Source organism: Salvelinus namaycush, chromosome 4, assembly GCF_016432855.1.
Source record: "Salvelinus namaycush isolate Seneca chromosome 4, SaNama_1.0, whole genome shotgun sequence".
Classification (NCBI taxonomy): domain Eukaryota; kingdom Metazoa; phylum Chordata; class Actinopteri; order Salmoniformes; family Salmonidae; genus Salvelinus; species Salvelinus namaycush.
Window position 1 is genome coordinate 81348929 of NC_052310.1, and position 26541 is coordinate 81375469.

The 26541-nt window shown below is 43.9% G+C and overlaps 1 long non-coding RNA gene across 1 annotated transcript; it reads left to right on the top strand.

Annotated features, from left to right (window-relative positions):
- The first annotated feature begins 562 nt into the window (after nt 1-562).
- On the top strand, nt 563-26184 carry LOC120045750. The gene is made up of 2 exons (XR_005476753.1): nt 563-715; nt 25567-26184. It is a non-coding gene; the product is annotated as an uncharacterized LOC120045750 (long non-coding RNA).
- The last annotated feature ends 357 nt before the right edge of the window (nt 26185-26541 follow it).

A 26541-nucleotide genomic window follows, 5' to 3' on the forward strand; every position in this document is an offset into this window, starting at 1 on the left:
GCCAAGTAGTTAGCTAGCATCACGATACAAAATAAATCAAGAAACTGATATATTAAATATCTGAGACAGTCTGATCTCCTGTTTGTTCCATATACATTCATAAGGCACTTCATACAGTTAGAGGATTATGGCATGTTATATCACAAAAACGAGCGGAGCTCAACTTTCTACATACCGTCTTCGCCATTATCATAAATGAAAGAAAACTCAAATATGGCAACAACGGTGAACTTGACACCAGACCAATAACAGCTTGAATAGAGACATAACATCTTGGAAGTTATTCCCATTAGCCGCAGGAAGCAGGGGTGCTGAGGGTGCTGCAGCACCCTCTGAAAAATAATAATAATACAAAAAAGTTATACAAAAATATAAAATTGTGCACTGGGCCTTTATTAATAGTCCAGTATTAGCAGACCAATATAGCTGTCTGTAGCAAGGTAGAAGTCAGAGCATGATGGTAATACATTAACCAGAGTAGAATCAGGCAGAGCATGATGGTAATACATTAACCAGACTAGAATCAGGCCTGTGGTTTATTTTGTTGTCCTGCTCCCCTTGGACTTGCTCCCCTCTATCAATCGGATATTGGACACAGTCTCGGAGGGAGGTCCAGCTCTGACTGGCCTGACTGAGTAGAAAAACACACTGCCATATCCGCTGCTGTGGTGGATTCCATGGAGAACCCCCAAGATTACAGACCTGGATTCAAATGGTATTTGTTTTCTTTAAAATATTTGCAGTGTTTGCTTGAGACTGCCCAGGGAACCAGATGGGTTGGGTTTTCACTTTTGGAACTATTCCATTACTCATGTTGTGCCAGGCAAGCTCAATCAAGCACAGCTAAATTAATTAAAAGGATTTTGAATAGTATTTCAAGCCAGGTCTGGTGATGTCTGCTGTGTGGATTCCATGGAAAGGAAAACCCCCAGGAATATAGATGGAGTGGGCAGTTTGGACTTGCTAAGTCCCACTTTGGACCCCCTCTCTGGGGGGCAATCCTTGCTTCCAGAGCCATCGTCCCTGGAATAGTCCACTGGGGGTGTTCAATACCCCACTAAGCAGTGTGTTCAGAGTAGACTCAGGCCATAGCAAAAGCCTTTCTTACCTGTCAATCAACACAATCTCCAATTGATCTGCTTCAGGGAGCAACTTTCAGTCCTGTCTCTATTCTGTTAGTCCATAAGAGCTAAGGCTATCTATAATGTCTACATCGGATTCCAGGGTTCAGTTTAATCCTAGTGCTGGTACCAGAAAACATAAATAATGCATCTTCCGGGTGTTTGTTATTTATTTAGTTGTGTGGTGCTTAACGTCATTGCTTTACAGTAAGGAAGCAGTGCCCTAGAGGCAGATTTAATTCAGGGGATGTTAAGTGTTCCTTGCCATCACCATGTGAGGTGAGTTGTAAACAGATTGAGTACCATCCTGTCTTGATGAGTCCAGGTTCAGGAAGAAAGCTAAAGAACAATAAACCACACTGCTGAATTAATTAATTAATTCATGTATTTTCGTGTCAAATCTCCATGTAAGGCAGTTTTTCCCACCTCCAGTCCTCAAGTAACCCCAACAGCACACACTTTGATGTAGCCCCAGACAAACACACATGGTTCAACTAACTTGTCAACTCATCATCAAGCCCGCGATGAGTAGAATCAGGTGTGTTTTTCCGGGGTTACAACAGAAATGTGTACTGTTGGGAGAACTACTGAAGCACACTAAGATCATTAACGAACAGTTGATGAGATGTTGGTGTCCAGATTGGCTTGTGTTTATTGTGTGTTTATGTTGGGTTGGTTGTTTTTAAAATAGAATATGCTACTGTGGTCGCCTGTAGCTCAGTTGGTAGAGCATGGTGCTTGCAACACCAGGATAGTGGGTTTAATTCCTGGGACCACCAGTACAAACAAAATAATATATGCATGCATGACCATAAGTTGCTTTGGATAAAAGCATCTGCTAAAAATCATACTGGCTTTCAGTCAGTACCTTTTAGTCGACTACTAGAGAAGGAGAACAATAGGGAAACTCAGTCTGAATTATCTGTGTCTAAGGTAATATCCATTTTTGTCATCAGATTTTCATAGTCCTCTTTGGGGAGAGAAAGATTTAATCTGATTCTGGAAACAGTCTCCTCTTTCCATGCTCACCCTGTGTTACTTCTTGGCGTTATTTTCTTAATATTCACCTTTATTTCCGTCACGACTTGGGTCTTCCTCAACACCTTTCTGAGTGGAAAGCTATATCTGTGTTCCAAATGCCACCCTACAGTGCACTACTTTTGAATAGGGGCCCTATGTGCACAAGTGACTTCATATGGTGTCAGCAAATCAAATCAAATTGTTCACATACACACGGTTAGCAGATGTTAATGTGAGTGTAGCGAAATGCTTGTGCTTCTAGTTCCGACAGTGCAGTAATATCTAACAAGTAATCTAACAATTCCCCAACAACTACCAAATACACACAAATCTAAAGGGGTGAATGAGAATATGTACATATAAGTATATAAGTATATGGATGAGCGATGGCCCTCATCCATATACTCCATATCCGTATACAATATATACATATAATATGAGTAATGTAAGATATGTAAAAAAAAAAGGAAAAAAAAAGTATGTAACTAGGCAAGTCAGTTAAGAACAAATTCTTATTTTCAATGACGGCCTTGGAACAGTGGGTTAACTGCCTTGTTCAGGGGCAGAACAACAGATTTTTACCTTGTCAGCTCAGGGATTCAATCTTGCAATCTTTTAGTTACAAGTCCAACGCTCTAACCACTAGGCTACCTGCCGCCCCAGCTATTAAAGTGGCATTATGTAAAGTAGCATTGTTTAAAGTAACTAGTGATCCATTTATTAAAGTGACCAGTGATTGGGTCTCAGTGTAGGCAGCAGCCTCTCTGTTAGTGATTGCTGTTTAGCAGTCTGATGGCCTTGAGATAGAAGCTGTTTTTCAGTATCTCGGTCCCAGCTTTGATGCACCTGTACTGACATCGCCTTCTGGATGGTAGCGGGGTGAACAGGCAGTGGCTCGGGTGGTTGTTGTCCTTGATGATCTTTTTGGCCTTCCTTTTACATCGGGTGGTGTAGGTGTCCTGGAGGGCAGGTAGTTTGCCTCCGGTGATGCATTGTGCAGACCGCACCACCCTCTGGTGAGCCTTGCGGTTGAGGGCTGTGCAGTTGCCGTACCAGGCTGTGATGCAGCCCGAGAGGATGCTCTTGATTGTGCATCTGTAAAAGTTTGTCGGGGTTTTGGGTGACAATACACATTTCTTCAGCCTCCTGAGGTTGAAGAGGCGCTGTTGCGCCTTCTTCACCACACTGCCTGTGTTGGTGGACCATTTCAGTTTGTCCGTGATGTGTACGCCGAGGAACTTAACACTTTCCACCTTCTCCACTGCTGTCCCTTCAATGTGGATAGGAGGGTGCTCCCTCTGCTGTTTCCTGAAGACCACGATCATCTTCTTTGTTTTGTTGACATTGATTGAGAGGTTGTTTTCCTGACACCGCACTCCGAATGCCCTCAGCTCCTCCCTGTAGGCTGTCTCATCGTTGTTGGTAATCAAGCCCACTACTGTTGTGTCGTCTGCAAACTTGATCATTGAGTTGGAGGCGTGCATGGCCACGCAGTTGTGGGTGAACACGGAGTACAGGAGGGGGCTGAGCAGGCACCCTTGTGGGGCCCCAGTGTTGAGGGTCAGCGAAGTGGAGATGTTGTTTCCTACCTTCACCACCTGGGGGCGTCCCGTCAGAAAGTCCAGGACCCAATTACACAGGGTGGGGTTGAGACCCAGGTCCTCCAACTTGATGATGAGCTTAGAAGGTATTATGGTGTTGAAGGCTGAGCTGTAGTCAATGAACAGCATTCTTACATAGGTATTCCTCTTGTCCAGATGGGATAGGGCAGTGTGCAGTGTGATGGCGATTGCATCGTCTGTGGACCTGTTGGGGTGGTATGCAAACTGAAGTGGGTCTAGGGTGGACGGTAAGGTGGAGGTGATATGATCCTCGACTCGTCTCTCAAAGCACTTCATGATGACAGAAGTGAGTGCTACAGGGCGGTACGCATTTAGTTCAGTTATCTTTGCCTTCTTGGGTACAGGAACAATGGTGGCCCTCTTTAAGCATGTGGGGACAGCAGACTGGGATAGGGAGAGATTGAATATGTCCGTAAACACACCAGCCAGCTGGTCTGTGCATGCTCTGAGGACGCGGCTAGGGATGCCGTCTGGGCCAGCAGCCTTGCGAGGGTTAACAGGTTTAAATGTTTTACTCACGTTGGCCACGGAGAAGGAGAGGGGGGGGGGGGGGGGGGGGGGGGTGCAGTCCTCGTTAGCGGGCCGAGACGGTGGCACTGTATTATCCTCAAAGCGGGCAAGGAAGGTGTTGAGTTTGTCTGGAAGCGTGATGTCAGTTTCCGTGACATGGCTGGTTTTCTTTTTGTAGTCCATTATTTCCTGTAGAGCCTGCCACATACGGTTTGAGTCTGAGCCATTGATTGCGACTCCACTTTGTCCCTGTACCGGCATTTTGCTTGTTTGATTGCCTTGCGGAGGGAATAACTACACTGTTTATATTCAGCCATATCACCAGACCTCTTTCCACGGTTAAATGCGGTGGTTCGCACTTTCAGTTTTGCGTGAATGCCGTCATCCATCCACGGTTTCTGGTTAGGGTAGGTTTTAATAGTCACAGTGTGTACAACATCTCCAATGCACTTCCTAATAAACTCACTCACTGAGTCGGCGTATAGATCAATGTTGTTCTCTGAGGCTTACCGGAACATTTCCCAGTCCGCGTGATCAAAACAATCTTGAAGCGCGGATTCCGTTTGGTCATACCAGCATTGAATGATTCTAGTCACTGGTACATCCTGTTTGAGTTTCTGCCTATAAGACGGTAGGAGCAAGATGGCGTCGTGGTCGGATTTGCCGAAATGAGTGCGGGGGAGGGCTTTGTATGCATCGCGGAAGTTAGAGTAGCAGTGATCAAGTGTATTACCCCGGCGAGTACTACAATCAATATGCTGATCGAATTTAGGTAGCCTTGTTCCCATGCTTTGTTCAAATCCCCAGCTACAATAAATGCAGCCTCAGGATATATGGTTTCCAGTTTACATAGAGTCCAGTGAAGTTCCTTGAGGACTGACGTGGTGTCTGCTTGAGGGGGAATGTACACAGCTGTGACGATAACTGACGAGAGTTCTCTTAGAAGGTAATATGGCCAGCATTTGATTGTAAGGAATTCTATGTTGGGTGAGCAGAAGGACTTGAGTTCCTGTATGTTGTTATGATTACACCATGAGTCGTTATTCATGAAGCATACACCCCGCCCTTCCTCTTCCCGGAGAGGTGTTTATATCTGTTGGCGCGATGCATGGAGAAGCCCGGTGGCTGAACCGATTCCGACAACATATCCCGAGTGAGCCATGTTTCCGTGAAACAGAGGATGTTACAATCTCTGATGTCTCTCTGGAAGGCTTGCTTGAATTTTGTCTACCTTGTTGTCAAGAGACTGGACATTGGTGAGTAGTATACTCGGGAGCGGTGGGCGATGTGCACGTCTACGGAGCCTGACCAGGAGGCAGCTCCGTCTGCCCTTCTGTGGCACCGTTGTTTTGGGTCGGCTTCTGGGATTAGATCCATTATCCTGGGTGGTGGTCCAAACAGGAAAGTCGTATTCCTGGTCGTAATGTTGTGAGTTGACGTCTCTCTTATATCCAATAGTTCTTCCCGGCTGTATGTAATAAGACTTAGGATTTCCTGGGGTAACAACATAAGAAATAATACATAAAAAAATAAAATACAGCATAGTTTCCTAAGAAACGAGGCAACCAGCTCTGTCGGCGCCATCTTGCGCCAACAGTCAGCAGTCAGCACTACTCCTCTCTCTGGCCCGCGGAGCAGCTGCAGAAGCCATGCGTCACTTCTTAAAGCAGGGTTCCCCAAAATTTGGCCTGACATAAAAGACTGTAGAAACACCAGGAAATCAGTTCCAAGTTATTTTAATTTTGGAAATCTGTTCCCAATTGTTCCCATGCATAATAGAGAAACACGTGCTTGAATACAAATGTAAGCAAGTTTTGAAATGATTATGTTTTTAATCAAATATTATATATGTTTGGGCTTCTTGTGGTCAATTTGCAGTCTACAAATTATTTGTAATTATGTTCTGCCCCCCGACCTTCCACTCATGAAAAAAACTAACTGAATATAGTTTATGATCCCTGCCTTAAATGTTGAAGCCGGGAATCTGTTTAAGAGCCATATCAATTCTTGATATTGACCCACTGATTATTGAAGAATAGAACTTACAAATGCCTTATGAGCTCTGCACAACTGTCTTACTTTATCACAACTCCATCCCTCAGCCATATACCAAAACAAGTGGCGGGGCTGTCATTTAACTGAAAAACTAATCCCAGACTGTAGCTTTGAGATGAGATGCTCAGCCTCATACATACTACTGTTGGATCCCAGGACTGTTTGAAGTGCCAAGACGTTTTCACCGCAACTCATCTATCTGCACTACGCATTCTTTATAAGGACAAAAAATAGACCCAGCTAAGCCCCTTGCTTCCTTCGTCTGCCCCCCCCCCCTCTCCCCCCGTAGATTTTCCGTCAACGGTGCTTTAAAAATAACAAGCAAGCCCATAAAACTGTGAATGATATGAATGTTATTGCTTTTCAGTAGTTAGATGAGGTTACAGCACTGACTAGCTGTTTGTTTGACCCACTTAATGTGCCTTGAATGGCAACTGCTGTTTACATTGTGATTACCGTAATCATTATACTGCCCCAGCCCCTCATATCTAATGGCACCCGTCAGTATCCATGTACTCTTGTTAAGTAGGGAGTCCAGTCCTCTTCTTAGCTTCCAATCATTCCAAACAGGGCTGATAAGATAAGTGACAGGTTGCTTCATCCAAGCTGTGTTGGGAAGGCTAGTACAATTGAATTTGTTCCTGTCCTAAATACTATATTTATTCATCATTCAAAGTCTAACGTTATAGGTATTAATAAATATATGTTTGTTTTCAGGTTAGATGATTGGAGATAATTAGGTCTGTACTGCCTGCAAAATATATTAGTCCTGTGGTATGTTACCAACAACCATGAAATACATAAATATTTGTTTCTGGTTCAAATCTCAGTGTTTCCAATGTGTTGTATCAGACAATTTATTATTAGTGATTTAAAAGGTTGTTTTTATGGGAGTTACATAACGTTTTGTCCCTGTGAGTGTAGTCAGTTATTGTTAAATCAATTAGTTAACAGGTACCTGGAAGAAGTTGGCCTCAAAGGTGAAGAGTAGTGACTCACAAGAGATGGGGGAGGAAGAGTAGTGACTCACAGGAGATATGAGAGGAAGAGTAGTGACTCACAGGAGATGGGGGAGGAAGAGTAGTGACTCACAGGAGATATGAGAGGAAGAGTAGTGACTCACAGGAGATGGGGGAGGAAGAGTAGTGACTCACAGGAGATGGGGGAGGAAGAGTAGTGACTCACAGGAGATGGGGGAGGAAGAGTAGTGACTCACAGGAGATGGGGGAGGAAGAGTAGTGACTCACAGGAGATGGGGGAGGAAGAGTAGTGACTCACAGGAGATATGCGAGGAAGGGTAGTGACTCATAGGAGATATGCGAGGAAGAGTAGTGACTCACAGGAGATGGGGGAGGAAGAGTAGTGACTGACAGGAGATATGGGAGGAAGAGTAGTGACTCACAGGAGATAGGGGAGGAAGAGTAGTGACTCACAGGAGATAGTGGAGGAAGAGTAGTGACTCACAGGAGATGGGGGAGGAAGAGTAGTGACTCACAGGAGATATGAGAGGAAGAGTAGTGACTCACAGGAGATAGGGGAGGAAGAGTAGTGACTCACAGGAGATAGGGGAGGAAGAGTAGTGACTCACAGGAGATATGGGAGGAAGAGTAGTGACTCACAGGAGATAGGGGAGGAAGAGTAGTGACTCACAGGAGATAGGGGAGGAAGAGTAGTGACTCACAGGAAATAGGGGAGGAAGAGAATAAGAAAGATAAACATTCATATTTTGGAAAGTGGAAACGCATCAAGAAACTATTTCTCCCTCAAAATAATGCTGGGAAAATATCCTTTGGTAGAGGTCTTGGTAATCGAGTCATTGATGACTAATCATTCAAACTGGAATGTGAAAACAGGTCCTAATATGACTCCTCACCATGCCCCTAAGTGGGGTATGTTTGAGTGTCAGCTGAATGTGAAAACATTGCTTTTCTGTTGGAGAGAATATAGACTGTTGATTGTTGATGATCGTGAAGATAAACCACAGTTGGCCATTTTGTGGATGTGATCTCTGCGGGCATTGCCTTTAAAAATCTATTTCTGTGTGCAGGCTGTTAATCGTGTTGTAATGAATCCCGGCCTTCATTTTGCTTACAAAACAAATCGAGTCTCAAACCATTCCAAGGGCTCTTCTTCTTCAACTGTTTGGTATGTTGCTAATGTGTGGTAGATGCCTGTAAGGAAGAAAACTCCCTACACCTGTGGAGTATTACTGTAGTTACCAGACTACTGTAAGGAAATACCCCACACCTGTGGAGTATTACTGCAGTTATCAGACTACTGTGAAGCAACACCCTGCACCTGTGGAGTATTACTGTAGTTATCAGACTACTGTAAAGCAACACCCTACACCTGTGGAGTATTACTGTAGTTATCAGACTACTGTAAGGAAATACCCCACACCTGTGGAGTATTACTGTAGTTATCAGACTACTGTAAGGAAATACCCCACACCTGTGGAGTATTACTGTAGTTATCAGACTACTGTAAAGCAACACACTACACCTGTGGAGTATTACTGTAGTTATCAGACTACTGTAAAGAAACCCCCTACACCTGTGGAGTATTACTGTATTTATCAGACTACTGTAAAGAAACCCCCTACACCTGTGGAGTATTACTGTAGTTATCAGACTACTGTAAAGCAACACCCTACACCTGTGGAGTATTACTGTAGTTATCAGACTACTGTAAGGAAATACCCCACACCTGTGGAGTATTACTGTAGTTATCAGACTACTGTAAAGCAACACCCTACACCTGTGGAGTATTACTGTAGTTATCAGACTACTGTAAAGAAACCCCCTACACCTGTGGAGTATTACTGTTGGTATCCAGACCCAGACTACTAGTTTTCAAGTTTTACGGCCTACCGGCCATGCCAGATTAAGCCTCTGAGGTAAGATATGTCCTAGGGGATAGAGTGGAGAGAATGTTCTAGAGAAATATGACACTATGTAGATATACAGGTTGAGGTTGACATGTTCATCCTGCCAGTCAGTCAAGGCTTCAGATGAAGAAATCCATAGGGCGTTCAAGGTGGTCAAAAACACACAAAACCTTCACACCCAGAACTACATTTCAGGACTTTCCTGCTACTTTTCCAGACATTCCAGCTAGGCTAGTTTTTCACTGCTAGTTTTTCAGACTTTTGCAGACTAGGCTACTCCTGGACGAAAAAAAGTACTTTCAAACTCAAGAGATTCTCCCTTGAGTGTTGTTTTTAGTCCATTAGTAGGCTCATCACTTCTCAATGGCATGCCCAGTACATATTGTAAACTCCAGAGATAATGTATAGTTATTCCTACCTGCTATCTTGACTAATACCCTCAGCTGCTCTTCTGGCCAGCAGGGATCTGGCCCTGTTCTGTTCTTAGATCTGAGGACAGTGAGTGAATGAGTGGTTTAACCTTTGAAATGAGGCACTAAAGGCCCCATGCAGCCATTAAACAGAGCTACATTTAGGCAGAAAGCCATTCATTCTCATGATTCGAGTCTCTTTAATTGTCATTATTGAGGAAGTCAAAGTTAAAAGAAACAGTGCTATCACTAGAGACCAGGGACCTGACAGTGGCCCAACCTGCCAATGAGACAGAATGTCGTCTGATAAAACACACCCCTGAGACCAGCGAGTGCCATCGGTAGTCTGCGAACAACCCCTTTAAAAACCTCACAACATCGATCCCAACTTCTGTTGCTTGTATCATGGGAACTTCTCTACTTCTTTTACTTGCTTTGGATGGGAAGTCGATTTGGACACGTGTTTTGAAGGCGCATGCATGGCCTCCTGTGTTGTTCTATTCCCTTGTCTCTTCTTCGCTTCACGCTGATGCATTGAGATTCTCTGAGGTATGTTGAAAGTGGAAACTTTTATCCGTGGCTAGTTTACTGGCCTGATTTTTTTTTTTCTCTCTCTCTCTCTCTCTCTCTCTCTCTCTCTCTCTCTCTCTCTCTCTCTCTCTCTCTCTCTCTCTCTCTCTCTCTCTCTCTCTCTCTCTCTCTCTCTCTCTCTCTCTCTCTCTCTCTCTCTCTCTCTCTCTCTCTCTCTCTCTCTCTCTCTCTCTCTCTCTCTCTCTCTCTCTCTCTCTCTCTCTCTCTCTCTCTCTCTCTCTCTCTCTCTCTCTCTCTCTCTCTCTATTATATTATGATGGAGATTTGACAGAAATGTATTGGTACCATTTAACTATACAATTCACATTCGTCACACAAGCCCCACACAACAAACGGAAGCAATAATGTGAAAGGAAAATGTAAGATTAGATTTACAGTAGTTACCAGTGGTTTCGTTGACAGTTATTTGTTACTCAGCCAGAGAGACTAGATCTCCTTATTGGAAGGGGATAGTTCATGTCCAAAATATCAGAAGAGCTAAATAAATGAGAGGGATCTCCTCTTAGTCACCACCACCACTGGCGCTGTAGTGATGTTGATTGGGCAACCAGGTTTTCAGTGGTTTGCTTTCAGGTCCAGCGCTAGTTCTCCCAAACAATGAGACAGTTGTCTGGGTGCTATTACAGAACAGCTGCGCTCTGTCACGTGGATGGCTAAGTAACTATTCTCTCTCTGCTTTTTGCCCACCCAAGGACCGGAGACAACTCTAACCTGGTCTTCATCACCATATAGGGGCCAACATCACCGTATAGAGGCCAGCATCACCATACAGAGGCCAACATCACCATATAGAGGCCAACATCTGCATATAGAGAACAGCATCACCATATAGAGAACAGCATCACCATATAGAGAACAGCATCACCATATAGAGAACAGCATCACCATATAGAGGCCAACATCACCATATAGAGGCCAACATCACCATATAGAGGACAACATCACTATATAGAGGCCAGCATCACCATTTAGAGTCCTACATCACTATATAAAGGCCAACATCACCATATAGAGATCAGCATCACCATAAAAAGGCCAGCATCACCATATATAGCGCAACATCACTATAGTGAGCCCAACATCACCATATAGAGGCCAACATCACCATATAGAGTCCAACATCACCATATAGAGGCCAGCATCACCTTAGAGAGGCCAGCATCACCATAGAGAGGCCAGCATCACCATATAAAGGCCAGCATCAACATAGAGAGTCCAGCATCACCATATAGAGGCCAACATCAACATAGAGAGGCCAACATCACCATATATCGAGTCCAACATCACCTTTTAGAGGAACCATTGCCTTATAGAGGCCTACGTCTCCATATCGAGGCCCACATCACTATATAGAGACCAATATTACATATAGAGGCCAGCATCACCATATAGAGGCCAGCATCACCATATAGAGGACAGCATCACCTTAGAGAGGTCAGCATCGCCTTAGAGAGGCCAGCATCCCATTAGAGAGACCAGCATCACCATAGAGAGTCCAGCATCACCATAGATAGGCCAGCATCACCATATAGAGGCCAACGTCACCATAGAGAGGCCAACATCACCATGTATCGAGTCCAACATCACCATAGAGAGGCTAACATCACCATATAGAGGCCAGCATCACCATAGAGAGGCCAGCATCACCTTTTAGAGGAACCATTGCCTTATAGAGGCCTACGTCTCCATATCGAGGCCCACATCACTATATAGAGACCAATATTACATATAGAGGCCAGCATCACCATATAGAGGCCAGCATCACCATATAGAGGACAGCATCGCCTTAGAGAGGCCAGCATCCCATTAGAGAGACCAGCATCACCATAGAGAGTCCAGCATCACCATAGATAGGCCAGCATCACCATATAGAGGCCAACATCACCATATAGAGGCCAACATCACCATATAGAGGCCAACATCACCATATAGAGGCCAACATCACCATATAGAGGCCAGCATCACCATATAGAGGCCAACATCACCATAGAGAGGTCAACATCACCATATAGAGGCCAACATCACCATAGAGAGGTCAACATCACCATATAGAGGCCAACATCACCATAGAGAGGTCAACATCACCATATAGAGGCCAACATCACCATAGAGAGGTCAACATCACCATATAGAGGCCAACATCACCATAGAGAGGTCAACATCACCATATAGAGGCCAACATCACCATAGAGAGGTCAACATCACCATATAGAGGCCAACATCACCATAGAGAGGTCAACATCACCATATAGAGGCCAACATCACCATAGAGAGGTCAACATCACCATATAGAGGCCAACATCACCATAGAGAGGTCAACATCACCATATAGAGGCCAACATCACCATAGAGAGGTCAACATCACCATATAGAGGCCAACATCACCATAGAGAGGTCAACATCACCATATAGAGGCCAACATCACCATAGAGAGGTCAACATCACCATATAGAGGCCAACATCACCATATAGAGGCCAACATCACCATAGAGAGGTCAACATCACCATAGAGAGGTCAACATCACCATAGAGAGGTCAACATCACCATATAGAGGCCAACATCACCATAGAGAGGTCAACATCACCATATAGAGGCCAACATCACCATATAGAGGCCAACATCACCATAGAGAGGTCAACATCACCATATAGAGGCCAACATCACCATATAGAGGCCAACATCACCATAGAGAGGTCAACATCACCATATAGAGGCCAACATCACCATAGAGAGGTCAACATCACCATATAGAGGCCAGCATCACCATAGAGAGGTCAACATCACCATAGAGAGGTCAACATCACCATATAGAGGCCAACATCACCATAGAGAGGTCAACATCACCATATAGAGGCCAACATCACCATAGAGAGGCCAACATCACCATAGAGAGGTCAACATCACCATATAGAGGCCAACATCACCATAGAGAGGTCAACATCACCATAGAGAGGTCAACATCACCATATAGAGGTCAACATCACCATAGAGAGGTCAACATCACCATAGAGAGGTCAACATCACCATATAGAGGTCAACATCACCATAGAGAGGTCAACATCACCATAGAGAGGCCAACATCACCATAGAGAGGTCAACATCACCATATAGAGGCCAACATCACCATAGAGAGGTCAACATCACCATAGAGAGGTCAACATCACCATAGAGAGGTCAACATCACCATAGAGAGGTCAACATCACCATATAGAGGCCAACATCACCATATAGAGGCCAACATCACCATATAGAGGCCAACATCACCATATAGAGGCCAACATCACCATATAGAGGCCAGCATCACCATATAGAGGCCAGCATCACCATATAGAGGTCAACATCACCATAGAGAGGTCAACATCACCATATAGAGGCCAGCATCACCATAGAGAGGTCAACATCACCATAGAGAGGTCAACATCACCATATAGAGGCCAGCATCACCATAGAGAGGTCAACATCACCATATAGAGGCCAACATCACCATAGAGAGGTCAACATCACCATATAGAGGCCAACATCACCATAGAGAGGTCAACATCACCATATAGAGGCCAACATCACCATATAGAGGCCAGCATCACCATAGAGAGGTCAACATCACCATATAGAGGTCAACATCACCATATAGAGGCCAACATCACCATAGAGAGGTCAACATCACCATATAGAGGCCAACATCACCATATAGAGGCCAACATCACCATAGAGAGGTCAACATCACCATATAGAGGCCAACATCACCATAGAGAGGTCAACATCACCATATAGAGGCCAACATCACCATATAGAGGCCAGCATCACCATAGAGAGGTCAACATCACCATAGAGAGGTCAACATCACCATAGAGAGGCCAGCATCACCATAGAGAGGTCAACATCACCATATAGAGGCCAGCATCACCATATAGAGGCCAACATCACCATAGAGAGGTCAGCATCACCATATAGAGGCCAACATCACCATAGAGAGGTCAGCATCACCATAGAGAGGTCAACATCACCATATAGAGGTCAGCATCACCATAGAGAGGTCAACATCACCATAGAGAGGTCAACATCACCATATAGAGGCCAACATCACCATAGAGAGGTCAACATCACCATATAGAGGCCAACATCACCATAGAGAGGTCAACATCACCATATAGAGGCCAACATCACCATAGAGAGGTCAACATCACCATAGAGAGGCCAACATCACCATAGAGAGGCCAACATCACCATAGAGAGGCCAACATCACCATATAGAGGCCAACATCACCATAGAGAGGCCAACATCACCATAGAGAGGTCAACATCACCATATAGAGGCCAGCATCACCATAGAGAGGTCAACATCACCATAGAGAGGCCAGCATCACCATATAGAGGCCAACATCACCATAGAGAGGTCAGCATCACCATATAGAGGCCAACATCACCATAGAGAGGTCAGCATCACCATAGAGAGGTCAACATCACCATATAGAGGTCAGCATCACCATAGAGAGGTCAACATCACCATAGAGAGGTCAACATCACCATATAGAGGCCAACATCACCATAGAGAGGTCAACATCACCATATAGAGGCCAACATCACCATAGAGAGGTCAACATCACCATATAGAGGCCAACATCACCATAGAGAGGTCAACATCACCATAGAGAGGCCAACATCACCATAGAGAGGCCAACATCACCATAGAGAGGCCAACATCACCATATAGAGGCCAACATCACCATAGAGAGGTCAACATCACCATAGAGAGGCCAACATCACCATAGAGAGGCCAACATCACCATAGAGAGGCCAACATCACCATAGAGAGGCCAGCATCACCATAGAGAGGTCAACATCACCATAGAGAGGTCAACATCACCATATAGAGGTCAACATCACCATAGAGAGGTCAACATCACCATATAGAGGTCAACATCACCATATAGAGGCCAGCATCACCATATAGAGGCCAACATCACCATAGAGAGGTCAACATCACCATAGAGAGGCCAACATCACCATAGAGAGGTCAACATCACCATATAGAGGTCAGCATCACCATAGAGAGGCCAGCATCACCATATAGAGGTCAGCATCACCATAGAGAGGTCAACATCACCATAGAGAGGCCAACATCACCATAGAGAGGTCAACATCACCATAGAGAGGCCAACATCACCATAGAGAGGTCAACATCACCATATAGAGGCCAGCATCACCATAGAGAGGCCAGCATCACCATATAGAGGCCAGCATCACCATAGAGAGGCCAACATCACCATAGAGAGGTCAACATCACCATAGAGAGGCCAACATCACCATAGAGAGGCCAACATCACCATATAGAGGCCAGCATCACCATATAGAGGCCAGCATCACCATAGAGAGGTCAACATCACCATATAGAGGCCAGCATCACCATAGAGAGGTCAACATCACCATAGAGAGGCCAACATCACCATAGAGAGGTCAACATCACCATATAGAGGCCAGCATCACCATATAGAGGTCAACATCACCATATAGAGGCCAGCATCACCATAGAGAGGCCAACATCACCATAGAGAGGCCAACATCACCATAGAGAGGCCAACATCACCATATAGAGGCCAGCATCACCATAGAGAGGCCAACATCACCATAGAGAGGTCAACATCACCATATAGAGGCCAACATCACCATAGAGAGGTCAACATCACCATATAGAGGTCAACATCACCATATAGAGGCCAACATCACCATATAGAGGCCAACATCACCATAGAGAGGTCAACATCACCATATAGAGGTCAACATCACCATATAGAGGTCAACATCACCATAGAGAGGTCAACATCACCATAGAGAGGTCAACATCACCATAGAGAGGTCAACATCACCATAGAGAGGTCAACATCACCATAGAGAGGTCAACATCACCATAGAGAGGTCAACATCACCATAGAGAGGCCAACATCACCATATAGAGGTCAACATCACCATAGAGAGGTCAACATCACCATAGAGAGGTCAACATCACCATAGAGAGGTCAACATCACCATAGAGAGGTCAACATCACCATAGAGAGGTCAACATCACCATATAGAGGCCAACATCACCATAGAGAGGTCAACATCACCATATAGAGGTCAACATCACCATATAGAGGCCAACATCACCATATAGAGGCCAGCATCACCATAGAGAGGCCAACATCACCATAGAGAGGTCAACATCACCATATAGAGGCCAACATCACCATAGAGAGGTCAACATCACCATAGAGAGGTCAACATCACCATAGAGAGGTCAACATCACCATAGAGAGGTCAACATCACCATAGAGAGGTCAACATCACCATAGAGAGGTCAACATCACCATATAGAGGCCAGCATCACCATAGAGAGGTCAACATCACCATAGAGAGGTCAACATCACCATAGAGAGGTCAACATCACCATAGAGAGGTCAACATCACCATATAGAGGCCAGCATCACCATAGAGAGGTCAACATCACCATAGAGAGGTCAACATCACCATATAGAGGCCAACATCACCATAGAGAGGTCAACATCACCATAGAGAGGCCAACATCACCATAGAGAGGTCAACATCACCATAGAGAGGTCAACATCACCATAGAGAGGCCAACATCACCATAGAGAGGTCAACATCACCATAGAGAGGCCAACATCACCATAGAGAGGTCAACATCACCATAGAGAGGTCAACATCACCATAGAGAGGCCAACATCACCATAGAGAGGTCAACATCACCATAGAGAGGTCAACATCACCATAGAGAGGCCAACATCACCATAGAGAGGCCAACATCACCATAGAGAGGTCAACATCACCATATAGAGGTCAACATCACCATAGAGAGGTCAACATCACCATATAGAGGCCAACATCACCATAGAGAGGTCAACATCACCATAGAGAGGTCAACATCACCATAGAGAGGTCAACATCACCATATAGAGGCCAGCATCACCATAGAGAGGCCAACATCACCATAGAGAGGTCAACATCACCATAGAGAGGTCAACAGCATTGACTCTCAGACTCTCAGATGACAAATCCATTTGTACTGCTAGTTGTAGATCCTATGTGATGCGTTATGTGAGAATGAAGCCACCTGTCAGAAGATGATGCATTCACCCTTAACAAACGTATCTTTCTCCGCTTGTTAAAGAGGGGAGTGTTTTCCTAGGCCAGTGTTTCTTAAAGTATGGGTCGCGACCCGACCTGCTAATGGTGGGTCGCGACGTAAATGTATAATTATTTAATAAATTACTGGAATTGATTTGGCCAAGTGCAACTGCGCTCTCGGTTTAGTGCGCTCCCTGCTTAGCAGCGGTCTCTGTTACCGGATCTTTTTTCTGCAGTTTTCTTGAAGATCACTCCGCGACCCATGTGCTGTTGTTCAGCCACTGACTTGTTATTCTCACTCGCCATCACTTACCGCTGTCATGAAATGGACTCATATAGGTGCCCTCCAGGACACCTTCAGCACCCGATGTCACAGGAAGGCCAAAAAGATCATCAAGGACAAGAACCACCCGAGCCACTGCCTGTTCACCCCGCTATCATCCAGAAGGCGAGGTCAGTACAGGTGCATCAAAGCTGGAACTGAGAGACTGAAAAACAGCTTCTATCTCAAGGCCATCAGAATGTTAAACAGCCATCACTAACACAGAGAGGCTGTTGCCAACATACTGACTCAAATCTCTAGCCACTTTAATAAATGGACTTAATAAAGTTATCACGAGTCACTTTAAATAACGCCACTTTAGTAATGTTTACATATCCTACATTACTCATCTCATATGTATATACTGTATTCTATACCATCTACTGCATCTTGCCTATGCCGCACGGCCATCGGTCATCCATATATTTATATGTAAATATTCTATTCATCCCTTTGTATTTGTGTGTATAAGGTAGTTGTTGTGAATTTGTTAGATTACTTTTTAGATATTACTGCATGGTTGGAACTAGAAGCACAAGCATTTCGCTACACTCGCATTAACATCTGCTAACCATGTGTATGTGACCAATAAAATTTGATTTGATTTGATTTGCTAGCCACACATTTTGACTGAGCTCAATCGTCATGAAACGCAAAAACAGTGATGACTTTCTGTCTCTTTCAAACAAACTTTGAGAAATAACGAGGAGTGTGTTTTGTGCGGGGAAGTGCTTTGTGTTTTGTGCGGGGAAGTGCTTAGTAATGAGTCTCTCAAAACAAACTAATTAATAAAAAGACACGTCCTGACCAAACATCCACAACATGACGATAAACCCAGGGAGTTCTTTCAGAACAGAGTAGAATGCTTCAGGAAACTGCTTTGAAAGTGGAAAGGAAGTCAACTAGCAAGGCATTGTTGTCATTTTATGATAAGCAGAAATAAGGGAGTACTATCTCTCATAGTAGTAGATGTGAGTTTCTCTCCCATGGCCAGCTAATAGCTAACGTTAGCCAAACCAAGCTAGCTACCTACTGATAGTGCAAACCTAAGAGACAGTACAGATGAAGATGAAAAATGATCAGGCCTACTGTACATTTTACTGTAGAAATTATTGTCGAAAACAAGTCTAGGTTGGAACTCATGCTGTTAAAATACAAGTAATATTTTTTATTCTGAACTGGAATAAACTGATTGAAGCAAGATGCTTTTTGGGGTGGCAGGTAGCCTAGTGGTTAGCTCTTTGGGCCAGTAACAGAAAGGTTGCTGGATTGAATCCCCAAGCTGACAAGGTATAAATCTGTTGTTCTGCCCCTGAACTAGGCCGTCATTGTAAATAAGAATTTGTTTGTAACTGACGTGCCTAGTTAAATTGAAAAACAAAACAATGGAGGCAAACTCAGTTCTGGGTTGCTCATCTACAGCAGGAAGTGGTCTCCAGCCTGACTGAGAAAGCAGTAGATGTTCTGATCCAGTTTGGCCCCACATACACGAGTCAAGGTTCTCAAGTACAGAAGCAGTGTCAATGCTGAGCATGACCTCAGTGTTGTACTGTCAAAAACTGAGCCCAGAATAGACATGCTTGTTGAAAACTTCAACCAGCCACACACCTCTCATTAGGACTGTGTGTGTTTTCTGGTCTACCTCTGTGTGATGTGATCAATCTTTTTATTCCAGTTCAGAATGAAATTATTTATTGTATTTTAACAGCAACAGTTCCAACCTAGACAGGTATGTAAGAGTGTTTATAATGGGGAAAAATAAACATGAAAATATATTTATGGATATTTAATTGTTATTTGTTTTTGTCTATATTGAATTTTTTTAGGCGTAAGGGCAATGAAACGTACCGATATTTACATATTGTTGCATATTTTTCTAAGCTTGGGTCCAGGAATTTCTCATTTCTTCCCTCAAAAGGACTGATAGTGTGATATGGACACCATGTGTTAGCTATGTACACTACACTATAGTAAGACAAGTAAATGTGTTTTCTTAATGACGGATACGGTCTAAGATAGGCTATACATTGGCCTTCTAACCAGCTGTACTTGAATGATGTTTTTCAATGTGTAAACCTGACCCAGATATCTCTGGTATAAAACAACATATGACAGGCTTCTTCTAGTAATGCATCTACTGTCTTAGATTCTAGAAATACAAGGATGCCACAGACAGAAGGCTTATATTAGCGTGATTGATGTTTCTTTTCAGCACCATTAAGTGTATCTGTGGCAGTGGTTGGGGTTTGACTGGGATTGGGACTAACGCAAGTAATAGATCATAGAAATTAAATGATGCCACTGACACAGAGAGCTTAGTAAATATGATTGATGTGTCTCTTAGTTAGTTTCTTCATCACCTCATTGTGTATCTGAATCAGTAGGTAAGGCTTGACTGTGTGTGGTAGGGAGTAAAGTCCCAAGCCTTACGTCATAAGAAGGCTACAAAGCAGGAATATGGAATTGGTTTAGATAGCCGGGATGATATATTCCAGTCAGAAAGTCTGAAACTAAATGACACAGGAGAACAAATGAACAGAGAAACCACATGGAGCATCCATTGCAGACTAGCCTATATAGGCCAATGTTGGCATAGTGTTGGCATCCAAATCTGAGCCAATTCTTATGGAACAGAGAAAAGTGGGTCTTGGAAAGGCTTACAATCTGAGGTTTCCTCCCCTCCAGTCAGAGTATGTGGTTGGTACAACGTAGCACTTTTGCAGCTGTAGTGTAGACCTGTTGTAAATTGCATTTAATGGTCTACACCAGTTGTATTCGGCGCATGTGAATAATACAATTTGATTTGATTTGTGCTAGACATTACTGGGTCACAGCAAACCAGGACTGTTGAAGAACTTCTGGTTAAATGGTTCCGCTCAATAAAACAACAGGAGTATACAGTATCTTTTTTATGACTATACTTTTTGTGTCCTGCACCTGAAAGTTGCTGGTTGTGAACTGAGGCTTTGGACTTCCATTTTATGAGATGAGTGATTGATGATTGTGAATCTGCCGATTCATCACTCTTGGCCCCATGCTGACTATGATGCCATGACAACTCGGCCAAGCCAAGCCTCGTTTCCTGCATCCACAACCTGCCAATGGCTTAGAGAGAGAATGTTCTTGATGTTTACCTGTGACGTGTGGCGTGGTGAAAGACAGTTTGAGCCCTAGTTCAGGCAGATGGTAAAGACATCCTGTCCTGAAGGATATCTGAGTCGTTCAGTCAGGACCCTGGAGGGTTGAAATCAGTTCAGTATCCAGAACAGCTTCCTCTTGTCTTCTCTTCTCCTCTTGTCTTCTCTTCTCTTCTCCTCTCTTGTCTTCTCCTCTCTTGTCTTCTCTTCTCCTCTTGTCTTCTCTTCTACTCTTGTCTTCTCTTACCCTCTCTTCTCCTCTCTTGTCCTCTCTTGTCTTCTCCTCTCTTCTCCTCTCTTCTTCTTAGCTTGTTTCTCTTTTCTTCTCTTTTAATTGCCTTCTCCTCTCCTCCCTCTATATATCTCTCTATATCTCTCTCTATATCTCTCTCTATATCTCTCTCTATATCTCTCTCTATATATCTCTCTATGTCTCCTCTCCTCTCCTCTCCTCTCCTCTCCTCTCCTCTCCTCTCCTCTCCTCTCCTCTCCTCTCCTCTCCTCTCCTCTCCTCTCCTCTCCTCTCCTCTCCTCTCCTCTCCTCTCCTCCCCCCATCTGGACCAAGCTTCTTCTGATTAACTTAGATGTTCTGTTGATCTAATGTTTGGTCAGAGTGGGTGTCCTTCTGTGTCTCTATTGAAGGTGCCAACAACCAGAAGTGTAAATAAGACAGAGATTACAGGATTCATTTCAAATCAAAATCAAATGTTATTGGTCACATACACATGGTTAGCAGATGTTAATGCGAGTGTAGCGAAATGCTTGTGCTTCTAGTTCCGACCATGCAGTAATATCTAACACGTAATCTAACAATTTCACAACAACTACCTTATACACACAAGTGTAAAGGAATGAATAAGAATATGTACATATAAATATATGGATGAGCGATGGCCGAACGGCATAGGCAAGATGCAGTAGACGGTATAGAGTACAGTATATACATATGAGATGAGTAATGTAGGGCATTATATAAGGTGACATTGTTTAAAGTGACTAGTGATACATTTATTACATCCAATTTGTAATTATTAAATGGCTAGAGATTTGAGTCAGTATGTTGGCAGCAGCCACTCAATGTTAGTGATGGCTGTTTAACAGTCTGATGGCCTTGAGATAGAAGCTGTTTTTCAGTCTCTCGGGCCCAGCTTTGATGCACCTGTACTGACCTCGCCTTCTGGATGATAGCGGGGTGAACAGGCAGTGGCTCGGGTGGTTCTTGTCCTTGATGATCTTTATGGCCTTCCTGTGACATCGGGTGGTGTAGGTGTCCTGGAGGGCAGGTAGTTTGCCCCCGGTGATGCGTTGTGCAGACCTCACTACCCTCTGGAGAGCCTTACGGTTATGGGCAGAGCAGTTGCCGTACCAGGCTGTGATACAGCCCGACAGGATGCTCTCGATTGTGCATCTGTAAAAGTTTGTGAGTGTTTTTGGTGACAAGACACATTTCTTCAGCCTCCTGAGGTTGAAGAGGAGCTGTTGCAAAAATGGTGTCTGTGTGGGTGGACCATTTCAGTTTGTCCGTGATGTGTACGCCGAGGAACTTAAAACTTTCCACCTTCTCCACTTCTGTCCCGTCGATGTGGATAGGGGGGTGCTCCCTCTGCTGTTTCCTGAAGTCCACGACCATCTCCTTTGTTTTGTTGACCTTGAGTGTGAGGTTATTTTCCTGACACCACACTCCGAGGGCCCTCACCTCCTCCCTGTAGGCCGTCTCGTCGTTGTTGGTAATCAAGCCTACCACTGTAGTGTCGTCTGTTGGACGCAGAAACAAAGATGGTTTCCTCCTGTTGAAAGGGTTTGAGTCCAACTTGGAATAGACTCAGGAGTGAGCAAGATGAAGCTCATGTGGTTGATGTTACCTTGGCACTTTTTTTGAAACTTTATTTAACTAGGCAAGTCAGTTAAGAACACATTCTTATTTTCAATGACGGCCTAGGAACAGTGGATTAACTGCTTTGTTCAGGGGCAGAACGACAGATTTTTACCTTGTCAGCTCAGGGATTCAATCTTGCAACCTTACGGTTAACTAGTCCAACGCTCTAACCACCTGCCTCACGAGGAGCCCGCCTGTTACGCGAGGGCAGCAAGAAGCCAAGGTAAGTTGCTAGCTAGCATTAAACTTATCTTATAAAAAACAATCAATCAATCATAATCACTAGTTAACTACACATGGTTGACGATATTACTAGTTTATCTAGCGTGTCCTGCGTTGCATACAATCGATGTGGTGCACATTCGCGGAAAAAGGACTGTGGTTGCTCCAACGTGTACCTAACCATAAACATCAATGCCTTTCTTAAAATCAATACACAGAAGTATATATTTTTAAACCTGCATATTTAGCAAAAAAAATCCAGGTTAGCAGGCAATATTAACCAGGTGAAATTGCGTCACTTCTCTTGTGTTCATTGCACGCAGAGTCAGGGTATATGCGATAATAATAAACGTTTTGTTTTCGAAATAATAGTTCCGGATTCGACCATATTAATGACCTAAGGCTCGTAATTCTGTGTGTTATGTTATAATTAAGTCTATGATTTGATAGAGCAGTCTGACTGAGCGGTGGTAGGCAGCAGCAGGCTCATAAGCATTCATTCAAACAGCACTTTAGTGCGTTTTGCCAGCAGCTCTTAGCAATGCTTGAAGCATTACGCTGTTTATGACTTCAAGCCTATCAACTCCCGAGATTAGGCTGGTGTAACCGATGTGAAATGGCTAGCTAGTTAGCGGGGTGCGCGCTAATAGCGTTTCAAACGTCACTCCCGCTGAGACTTGGAGTAGTTGTTCCCCTTGCTCTGCATGGGTAACGCTGCTTCGAGGGTGGGTGTTGTCAATGTGTTCCTGGTTCGAGCCCAGGTATGGGCGAGGAAAGGGACGGAAGCTATACTGTTACACTGGCAATACTAAAGTTCCTATAAGAACATCCAATAGTCAAAGGTATATGAAATACAAATCGTATAGAGAGAAATAGTCCTATAATTCCTATAATAACTACAACCTAAAACTTCTTACCTGGGAATATTGAAGACATGTTAAAAGGATGTTAAAAGGAACCACCAGCTTTCATATGTTCTCATGTTCTGAGCACGGAACTTAAACGTTAGCTTTCTTACATGGCACATATTGCACTTTTCCTTTCTTCTCCAACATTTTGCATTTTTGCCTTATTTAAACCAAATTGAACATATTTCATTATTTATTTGAGGCTAAATTGATTTTATTGATGTATTATATTAAGTTAAAATAATTGTTCATTCAGTATTGTTGTAATTGTCATTATTACAAATACATTTTAAAAAATCGGCCGATTAATCGGTATCGGCCTTTTTTGGTTCTCCAATAATCGGTATCGGTATCGGCGTTGAAAAATCATAATCGGTCGACCTCTAAATATAACCCTTGACTTATTTCACATTTTGTTGTGGGGGTTGAAGCTGTTAAAGAGCCTTTTGGAACTAGACTTGGTGCTCCGTTACCGCTTGCCGTGTGGTAGCAGAGAGAACAGTCTATGACTTGGGTGACTAGTCTTTGACAATTTTTTTATTGATGTTACCTGTTGAATCCGCTTCAGTCAGTGTAGATGAAGGGGAGTAGATGTGAGACAATTGAGACATGGATTGTGTATGTGTGCCATTCAGAGGGTTAATGGGCAAGACAAAAGATTTAAGTGCCATTGAAACTGAAATCCGTGGAACGCTTTCAACACCTTGTCACGACGAATTGAGGCTGTTCTGAGGGCATAAGGGGGTGCAGGTGTTCATTTGTAAGTTCAACTTATAGAAAGGAGATTTATCCAACTTTAGGCCCAAGATATAGGCCATTTCCTGCACTTGGACCTAATGGGAATAAGTCAAGCAGGTCAGACCCTGCTGTGTATCTGTCCATGTCAATTACAGATGTTTTGTGATGTTAGCATGAAGAGGAATCACAAGGCATCCATGTCTTTGACCAGATGGTATGTTCTCCATGTGATGGGCTTGAACATTTACAAGCTTTCAGCATCCAATGAAACCTAGAATACAGCTGTGAATAAGCAAAAACCCACGTGTCCCTTTTCTTTGATTGAGTGTCAACTGAAAATAAGGATCATAGAAGTTTGAAGTTTGAAGATCACAGTAAAATTCATGGAGGGGAAGAAACAAATCAAATGCTCTGTGTGAATGACTCATGGGTCTCTCATGTAGTCTGACTCGCATGTCCTGAAAGTCTGGAAATTTGATATGTATCCTTTTCAAACAACCCCACCATGACACACCATCATTGAGATCCTATAAGTCGTTATCATTAAAACATCACAATAAGGTGCAGAGCATTTGATTTCCCTGCTGGGGGGCAAGGAGACCCTCAGCCCCGCTAAAAACGGATTGTTAAATAAATTTTAACTATTCGGTTGTAATATCTTCACCTCTTGAAGAGCATAGTCAAAACTACAAACAATTACACACATTTAGCTCCATCATCAGAGTTATACAGCAAGGAACTGCACGCTCAACGTCTACTAACCACCGGTCCTGGCAACTCACATTACACACACCTGGCAACCATCATTACTCACACCTGCTCCCCATTGTTATGCACACCTGGACTTCATCAGTACCTTGATTACTTCCCCTTTATTTAGCCCTCAGTAGCCTCAGTCTTCAGGCAGTATTGGTTTTGTTTTTCATGCCAAGTACTATTCTCTTGTTTTGTATATCTGCATGTTTTTCGTTATTAATCTCACCAACTGCACTTGCTTCCTAACTCCCTGCGTCTACGTTACAGAATAGTGCCTCAACAAATAGAAGCAGCAGAAAATGCAGACATCTCCCGGAGGGTCGGCTAACAGGGACACCTAATCCCCCAACACCACGACCAACTGGCGCAACTGGGTACGGCTATGGATGAGGTCCTCCGCGTTCTCCAACATCATCCGAGGGGCATCACCTCTAACTAGCGGAGGACCCTCTACCACGAGTCGTCCCTGCCAGCCAGTCACCCAGCCCATCCAGCAGTTAGCGATGCCTGATTGTCCCTCCCGTACAAATATGATGGGACTCCATCTAAATGTCGTGGCTTCCTACTCCAGTGCTCCCTCTATTCCGCCCATCAGACGAGAGCCCCTACCACTGAGAGGTCCAAGGTTGCCACGGCCATTTCCCTGCCAGTCAGACGGGCGTTGAAGTGGGCCACGGCCATCTGGGAGAGAGGAAAGGAGGAGCTGTTGTGAGCGCTGTAGTATCTGTGATCTACATCTGTTTATATTAGTTACTATGCTGTTACTAAGCAGTAATGTATTACGCAGTGTTTCGTTACTACACCTAAAAGGAAATGCACATGCGCACTATGGTGCCCGGGAACTGTAGAGGGCGAGGGGTTTTGACTAAACAAAAACTAACTGTACTCCCGTCTCCTGCCTGGTCATTTCTCCACAACACAAATATTACAGTGGCGACGAGGTGATTAAGCTTCTTAAACGGACATTGCTTGAAGGGAAGAATATTGCGTGAGTAATGAAACACAAAATAATTATGTAAATCGTCAGTTATTTATTTTATTTTTTTGCCAGTAGAAAAGGCTAAGCACTGCTAGTAGGTACAGTGTTCAGGAGCTGCCAAGTAGCAAGACTATTGGAGTCCAGAATAACGACACTGCCCTCTGGTGGTAAAATAAAAAAACTTATTGAACCCATTGAAATTAGGCGATCTCAGTGGAGAAATATTGTAAAAAAAAATGGAAGAAGAAACGTAACACAGTGTG